The sequence below is a fragment of the Procambarus clarkii genome, unplaced genomic scaffold (genome assembly GCF_040958095.1).
Source record: "Procambarus clarkii isolate CNS0578487 unplaced genomic scaffold, FALCON_Pclarkii_2.0 HiC_scaffold_513, whole genome shotgun sequence".
NCBI lineage: Eukaryota > Metazoa > Arthropoda > Malacostraca > Decapoda > Cambaridae > Procambarus > Procambarus clarkii.
In genome coordinates, this window is record NW_027189546.1 from 104,433 (window position 1) to 112,349 (window position 7,917).

General features: G+C 44.6%; 1 non-coding gene across 1 annotated transcript; it reads left to right on the plus strand.

Moving 5' to 3' along the window:
• The first annotated feature begins 1,352 nt into the window (after positions 1 to 1,352).
• Positions 1,353 to 1,471, plus strand: LOC138361612 (5S ribosomal RNA). Its single transcript, XR_011227071.1, has one exon. It is a non-coding gene; the product is annotated as a 5S ribosomal RNA (ribosomal RNA).
• Positions 1,472 to 7,917: the final 6,446 nt, after the last annotated feature.

Below are 7,917 nucleotides of genomic sequence, written 5' to 3' on the forward strand. Positions count from 1 at the left end.
ATATATATATATATATAATATAGATGTATATTATATATATATATATATATATATATATATATATATATATATATATATATATATATATATATATATATATATAATATACAGAGTAAATCTACCCCAAAAGTAATGATTTATTTGTCTACAAAACTAAACTCTTTTTTGGAATCATATGAGGCCCCTCCACTGAGGGGGGAGGCCTGGATGTTTATTGTCATGTGTATTCATGCTGCTTGCATGTCGTCGTTTATTTTGCCTTTGTTGTTTTTTTGACAGCTTTCTTTGCCTTGGGTGGTTTGGGAGATTTTGAAGCTCTCTTTATTTTGGGCTTTTTGTTCCCAACAACAAGCTGCTGCTGCTGCTGCTGCTTCTTTTTCAAGGCTGTAGGTGGTTTGTTGCTTGTGGCGGCTTTCTTGGGAGTTACCACGGCCTTCTTTGCTGCTGTAGATGGTTTCTTGGTTGTGGTGGCTTTCTTGGGAGTTAGAACGGCCCTCTTCTCTGCTACGGCCAGCTTGAATGATCCACTAGCTCCACTTCCCTTGGTCTGAACAAGAATGCCGTCAGCCACTGCTTTCTTGAGAAATCTTCGGATGTAAATGGCGATCTTGGCAGCCTCGACTTTGTTGTTGGCAACAACGTACTTCTTGATTGCTTGTAGAGACGAGCCCTTACGGTCTTTGAGTGCTGCGACCGCGGCTAGAACCATTTGACTAGTTTTCGGGTGAGCAACCTGGACGCGAGGTTTCCTGGTGGTGGCCACCACAGCAGCAGCAGCCGCAGCCTTCTTGGTAGGCTTTGCTTCTACCATGATGATGATGATGAACCAACCAAGGTGATGAGAGACGCTCAGACAGTCACGGGGGAATGATGCTGCCGCCGCTTGAGCCGAACCTATTTATGTGCCGGCACGGTACAGAAGCTGCAACCTGGCAACTCGTCCACCAATCACGACGGTTGGTTTTACGGCTCCGAAACCTGGATCCCATATCTTCTCTAAAATAGAAGCATTTGTTCATGTTCTTTGTAAAAGTATCATAAAGCAGGACAGATGAGACAAATATCATAAAAACTGAAGAGCAGATGAGCACACACATGTTTGTATTACAAAAGAAAATCCACAAATTCATTAGAAATTGGCAGGGCAGGCTGAGGAAGTAGGTAGATGTAAAATGTCTGTAAATGGCGAAAGAACATAAACCCAAGACTGAATAAACGATGTTAAATATCCATGCCAAGGAGACAAAAATATGTTAGGATACAATTACCATTAAGACACCACAAGCAGGTCCGTATCCTGCCGTGATGACTAAAAGAGTTGGTTATTAGCCACAATGTGTAGGCAGTCTCATGCCAACGGCCATACCACGTTGAGAACACCGCTTCTCGTCCGATCAGCGAAGTTAAGCAACGTTGGGTTTGGTTAGTACTTGGATGGGTGACCGCCTGGGAACACCAAATGCTGTTGGCAATAATGTTTTTTGTTTTGTTTCGTTTTGTTTTTGTTTGAATGGCTGGCTCCACGGGAAATTCACGGAGTTGTGTGGAATAAGGCCTGGTAAAATGAATTAATATGTATGTCATGTTTAAAACAAACTCGCTTAATATAGATAGTGTGTGAGGCTTTATACAAAAATAAACAACCAAAACCAAACATGTTTTGTGTATATATATATATATATATATATATATATATATATATATATATATATATATATATATATATATATATATATATATATATATATATAGCTTAATCCGGGTTTGAACTCGCAACTCCAAGAATACGCATCACTTATATACACTTTACCACTGGACCACTGCTGCAGGACACTTGATGCTGAGGTATCAATTTAATGACGTAAATGCCATTTCCACAAATAAATGATAATTTAAAAGTATTTGTATGTACAAATCTTTTCTGTTTAAAAGGCTACAATATCAGTTACTGATATAATTTGTGTTAATGTTTCTATACCCACAGGAAGGCATATTTTTGCTTATATGTAAGGGGTACGGAGAAGGAATCCACAGACCATCATTCCCCTCCCCTTCCCCCCTCCCACCTACTACCACTACCACCACCACCACCACCACCACCACCACCACCACCACTCACCACCACTCACCACCACTCACCACCACTCACCACCACCACCAATCACCACCAATCACCACCAATCACCACCAATCACCACCACCACACCTAACCGAAAACCCCCTAACACATCAACCCTCCCCCCAATCAACAGGCGAAATAATAACCCTCAAATGCCTGCCTGCCTGCCTGCCTGCCTGCCAGCCAATACTAACGGTCTTCTCAGAAAGAAAATCTCTTTGTATCTGTATTACTTGATGAAATGTATGATTCTAATAATGAAAATAAATTGTTATGTCGGTTGTATGAGCATAATGACCAATATGCACATGATATGAATGAATTAAATAGTGTAGTTTTAAGTAATTAGGTTGTAGACACATTAAGCGGATATGATATTTGACGCGTCCAGAACTGGTGATTTTTGGTTTAGTTTTAAATGCACCACCACCACCATTGCTTCCCCAGAGCCTAATTAAGGACCGGTAAAAGGAGTCAATATGTATGTCATCTATAAAACCAAAGAATGAATAAAAACACACACACACACACACACCTACATAATAGTATTAGGAAGATTGTATGGCAAAAAAAAAAAAAGTATTATTCCCATTGGGTCGTTCGAACTCGCGACTTCCAAAACACCAGCCACACACCTTACCACCCAGCCACCATAGAGTTGGTATAATTGTGCAACTTTAGTTATAAAAGTAAAGTTCTCTCACATTGTATTGATAACTTAAAGGATTTTTTTTTTTTTGTTTTTTTTTGCATGTACAAATCTTATTGTCTGTTCTATGAAAAGGCATAATGTAAATTATGTATTTTTTGAATGATTGTATTGTAGGCACATTAAGCGGATTCGATATTTGATATATCCAGAAAAGGCGATTTATGTTCAGTTTTAAAATGCATCACCGTTAACGCTAAAGGACTGGTAAAACGACTCGATGTTTGTCATTTTTAAAATAAACACTAAAACAAGGCCCTTAACATATATAATGTTTGAATATAAATTGAATGCATATAAATACAAAGTGAGAGTGGCTGGCTGGCTGGCTGGCTGGCTGGCTGGCTGGCTGGCTGGCTGGCTGCCTGCCTGCCTGCCTGCCTGCCTGCCTGCCTGGCTGGCTGGCTGGCTGCCTGCCTGCCTGCCTGCCTGCCTGGCTGCCTGCCTGCCTGCCTGCCTGGCTGCCTGGCTGCCTGGCTGCCTGCCTGCCTGCCTGCCTGCCTGCCTGCCTGCCTGCCTGCCTGCCTGCCTGCCTGCCTGTCTGGCTGCCTGGCTGCCTGCCTGCCTGCCTGCCTGCCTGCCTGCCTGCCTGCCTGCCTGCCTTGCCTTGCCTTGCCTTGCCTTGCCTTGCCTTGCCTTGCCTTGCCTTGGCTGCAGCTGGCTGGCTGGCTGGCTGGCTGGCTGGCCGTAAATCAACTCTTAACAACACCACACCACACCACACCATCACTCATCACCCATCACCGGCCCCAGTCTCCCAGCCTCTCTTAATATACCCGAGCAGGCCCTTTAAATTATTTGAATTGTTGCACTTCGGCCAATGGCAGGCACGATCGCTGCTGCTCAAACATATTCTGGTTCACAAGTATTAATATATATATATATATATATATATATATATATATATATATATATATATATATATATATATATATATATATATATATATATATTCATGAAACACATTAAAACCTTGATCATTTATTCATTCATTACGTCTAGTGAAGAATTGCTTTTGTTCATTTGTATGATTAAAAATGGATAGAATATGAATTCCTCGCTTAAAGTAAAATATAAAATATATATTGGATTTATATGATTGGTTAATATTCCAAGTGATGCTGAATATCCCCTATAATTTTGTTTTGTTTGTTTGTTATGTACACATTCCAAATGAAATCAATATAAATGTTATTATTAATGTTTGAAAGTTGATTGTCTACTTGAATCTCTCTATTAAAGTGTGTGTGGCTCCGGATGGAGCCTGGTTATGGTATTTGTCGCGGTGGGTGGCAGAAGTGCTTACTTCTTCTCTGTCTTCTTTGGCAAAAGAACTGCCTGAATGTTTGGAAGAACACCTCCCTGTGCAATGGTTACGCCAGACAGAAGTTTGTTGAGTTCTTCGTCGTTGCGGATGGCCAACTGCAAGTGACGTGGGATGATACGGGTCTTCTTGTTGTCACGTGCGGCGTTACCGGCGAGCTCGAGAACTTCGGCAGCGAGGTATTCCATGACGGCTGCCAGGTAGACAGGAGCGCCAGCACCGACGCGTTCGGCGTAGTTGCCCTTACGCAGCAGACGGTGAATTCTGCCCACGGGGAACTGAAGTCCGGCCCTGCTGGAGCGAGACTTTGACTTGCCCTTCACTTTGCCTCCCTTGCCGCGTCCTGACATTGCTGCTGCTGTTGTGGGTTTGTGGTCCCGCAGATCGAGCTTCGTGTTATATACCCCGCTCAGGATCAAGGGAGTCCGCCACTGACCAATCAGCGCGCTCCGCCACGCGACCCGCTCTGAGCTGAGTCGCGAGCGGGATATAAAAGGAAAGCTCGACTCGCGCAAAAGTTCATTATTGTATCGCAACGCCAGCCAGCACGAGCATCATCATGCCACCCAAGGCATCTGGAAAGGCTGCCAAGAAGGCCGGAAAGGCCCAGAAGGCCATTGCCAAGGGCGATAAGAAAAAGAAGCGCAGGAGGAAGGAGAGCTACAGCATCTACATCTACAAAGTGCTGAAGCAGGTCCACCCCGACACTGGTATCTCTTCCAAAGCCATGTCGATCATGAACTCGTTCGTGAACGACATCTTCGAGCGCATCGCCGCCGAGGCTTCTCGCCTGGCCCACTACAACAAGCGTTCCACCATTACCAGTCGGGAGATCCAGACGGCTGTAAGGCTCCTGTTGCCCGGAGAACTGGCCAAGCACGCCGTCTCTGAGGGCACTAAGGCCGTCACCAAGTACACCTCCTCCAAGTAAACGGCTTACTTACTGCCCTGTGGTGGTGGCTTGGCCTCAAACCAACAAACTCGGCTCCATTGGAGCCACACTTTAATTTCTAAAGAGATTGTGAGTGTTAGACACCAATACTATTATAACAAAAACCTCTGTCACTGAAAGCAAATAGCTATAAAATGAGAATATTTATGAAACTGTCTGTGTGTGTTTCTCTCTCTCAGTCTCTGTCTGTCTGTCTGTCTGTCTGTCTGTCTGTCTGTCTGTCTGTCTTGTCTGTCTGTCTGTCTGTCTGTCTGTCTGTCTGTCTGTCTGTGTCTCTCTCTCTCTCTCTCTCTCTCTCTCTCTCTCTCTCTCTCTCTCTCTCTCTCTCTCTCTCTCTCTCTCTCTCTCTCTCTCTCTCTCTCAACACATATAAGCACTCGGTATCTTTTTCTAGAGATTAGAGATTCATTGTTATGTTCCACATTAGGATTACTATGCAGGCCACCCTCTTAGGTTTGAAAATGTCAAGAAAACGGTTAATTTAAAATGTCATCTCCTAACTTAACAGATTAAGCCAGAGGACCGAAAACAGAATAAAACAGGACTGGACAGTATGTCACTTATACAAGCTGCTTTTATTTCTAGTACAGTATGACAATTTTTATTTTGGGGGGGTGGGGGGGGTGGGTGATCCTTGACAGTGCATAAGAGCGAAAAGCGACGGCGTTTTGTTTGTAAGAGAACAGGTTGTACTACAAATGACTTGATTTATTGATATCACGTGTATGTATGACACCTAAATTAGTGTATTGTTTATTTATTTATTTATTTATTTATTATATGTGTAGATGAAGGTTAATTCATATGACTGATGCTAGGAATGTCTGAAATCTCCTTAGAAGGATATTTTGGCCCTGAGAAGGGCCGAGTTTGGTGTATACTAGGGTGGTCGATTTAGCTTATGCACGCTCTCCACGGATACGGCGAGCAAGCTGAATGTCCTTTGGCATGATGGTGACACGCTTGGCGTGGATGGCACAGAGGTTAGTGTCCTCGAAGAGACCGACCAGGTAAGCCTCGGATGCCTCCTGTAAAGCCATGACGGCAGACGACTGGAAGCGAAGATCGGTCTTGAAGTCCTGGGCAATCTCGCGCACCAGACGCTGGAAGGGAAGTTTCCTGATGAGCAACTCGGTGCTCTTCTGGTAACGACGGATCTCACGCAGGGCGACCGTTCCGGGCCTGTAACGGTGAGGCTTCTTCACACCCCCTGTGGCAGGAGCAGACTTGCGTGCTGCCTTGGTGGCCAGCTGCTTACGAGGAGCCTTGCCTCCCGTGGACTTGCGAGCAGTCTGCTTGGTGCGAGCCATGGTGAACAACTGTGGTTTGTGATGGCCGGCGCCGAAAAATTTTTGCTTATATACGCCGTCTCGAGGCGCTTGCTCGAGCGCCATTGGCTGCTCGACTCGCCTACGTCACCCCGTTGCCCCTCCCCTCCTTCCTCTGGCTGCAGCCAACAGGCGGCTCACCTCAATCACTATTATCGCTGATTTTGCTCTATTTTTGGATTTGTGCAAAAGTCATTTCACAGGGACGTGAAACAGACGAGTAGGCAACTGCAGTTTTGAAAGCGTTGTGAGAAAGCCGTGTCTATTCGACCACAAGCGTAAAGTAAGGGCAGGCAGGAGTTGCAATGCTACTAGTACGTCCGCTTGATGGGATATAGTCGGGAAATCGTGCGGGCATTCGTCAATTCGATTCACACAACTACAACACCATGACTGGACGCGGCAAGGGAGGCAAGGGACTCGGAAAGGGTGGCGCCAAGCGTCATCGTAAGGTGCTACGTGACAACATCCAGGGCATCACCAAGCCCGCTATTCGTCGCTTAGCTCGTCGTGGCGGCGTCAAGCGTATTTCGGGTCTCATCTACGAAGAGACCCGTGGCGTCCTGAAGGTGTTCCTCGAGAACGTCATCCGTGATGCTGTAACCTACACGGAACACGCCAAGAGGAAGACCGTCACTGCCATGGACGTGGTGTACGCTCTGAAGCGCCAGGGTCGTACCCTCTACGGATTCGGCGGATAAGAGCTTGGCTAATCCATCGATTCCACCCACCACCACCTCAAAACGGGACCTAATTAGGTCCCTATACTTTTTACTGAAGGGCTTAATAGACGATAACATAAATTGTTTTGATATCAGCTAGCACATTGGGTCTTATGAAATCTATTTTTTATCCTCGCATGCTTAAAGGGACTCTGATTGGGGGAGGGAGGGGGGGGGGGGGAAGGTTTGTTACGTTATATACTAGCAGAGCAGGATCATTGGTGGGGAGGGGGAGAGAGAGAGAGAGATCTTTCCCAACTCTTCCTTTTTACATGAGTGAGCTACCCGTTTTATTCATTTTATCCTTCTCAGAGCTGTTTTGATAGTATCCAAATGATGGTAAATGAAAAGGGAGGACACGAATATCTACCCAGAATTCAGGACTGGCAATCGATATGCATGTTTGAGTGCGAATCTTTTTCTCTCTCAACTTAGGTATACGTTTATGTCGTACCTAAAGCGAGAACCACACTATATGCACTAGTGTGCATATATATATATATATATATATATATATATATATATATATATATATATATATATATATATTATAGCTTCAAGACTCCGAACCAATATAGAAGCATCAAGAGGAAGTGCTTGTGTTATGGGCCAATAGGCCTTCTGCAGTTACTTCCATTCTTATGTTTTTATTCCCATTGGTTCGTGTTTTATCTTGTGTAAATGTCAATCACCTTACCCAAAACTTTGGTACCATATCACCTCACCCATGAACTTCGAGGCCTGAGCCATATTTTGGAGCCAA